Source organism: Octopus bimaculoides, chromosome 16 (assembly GCF_001194135.2).
Source record: "Octopus bimaculoides isolate UCB-OBI-ISO-001 chromosome 16, ASM119413v2, whole genome shotgun sequence".
Taxonomy (NCBI): Eukaryota; Metazoa; Mollusca; class Cephalopoda; order Octopoda; family Octopodidae; genus Octopus; species Octopus bimaculoides.
Window position 1 is genome coordinate 36,413,025 of NC_068996.1, and position 1,151 is coordinate 36,414,175.

Genomic DNA, 1,151 nt, shown 5'->3' on the forward strand with positions numbered 1-1,151 from the left:
CACATATATATACACACACACATACATACACATAGACATATATGTATATTCATATACAAAACATATGCACACACTCACGCACATACATATATGCATATCTATCAATCTATCTATATATGTATATATATATGTATGCATGCATATGTACGTTTATATACGCAAAGGTCTGTGGATATGTATGTATATAGACATGCGTACATATATACATACACGCACATGTATGTATGTAGTTATGTATATATGTGTTTGTGTGTGTGTGTGTGTGTGTGTGTGTGTTATGCGGGGGCGAATGCAGTGTTGTCTGAACGAAGCATTGTGTAAGAGCTATTGAAGTTGTTTTAGAATGTGAATACAGTTGGAATTTGGAGTAAAAGTTTGGAAACAGAAATAAGCACAAGTAACAATTATAACAGTCTTCCAGGTCCATGTGGCCCTTAGGGTTCCATTTGCTTCAGATGTATTTATAGCCAGAAACAGCAAGGTTTCTTACTCTTCTGTTTTACGCAATTTGACATATTCCTAGCCACTGAAACACTTTCTTTTAGAGCAGGGGTCGGAGAACATTTTTAAACAATTATCCCAAAATTTAGTTATTTACGCCGACGTCACCGTCTTGATTTGAAAGGAAGAAAATCATAGATTCTTTGAGTTCAAAAGGTTTATTGAATCTATTTATATGAATATATTTACACGTTCATTACATTGGACAGATTCAGTGTTGCCAGAAGAAAAATTTCTTTTGTTACAAGGAACACGTTTCTTTTTTGATATAATTTTACTTATATTTAATGAGTCCTTATCTCCCAACAGGAATTTCATTTTTATCCCACTTGGGGTAATTCAACCCGGTTTGCCGAGAAAATACTCTTACAAACCTACACAAGTCGAAGTGTGAAAAAGAAAAGAGAAATTTCGAAAGAAGCGTCGACAAAACTCGTTTTAAACAACAAATGGCTTTGTGGGGTCCATTAATTTAAAAAAGAAATCAAGGGGTCCATAGGGAAAGAATGGTTGAAAACCACTGGTCTACATCATCATCATCTGGTCGAGTTTGCTCGGACAAAATGGCTTTCGATTGCAAATTTCTCGTCTGTGGTCGCAGGTCCTATAGACGATTGCAATGCTAGTCAAACCGATGGTTTTTAGGTAAA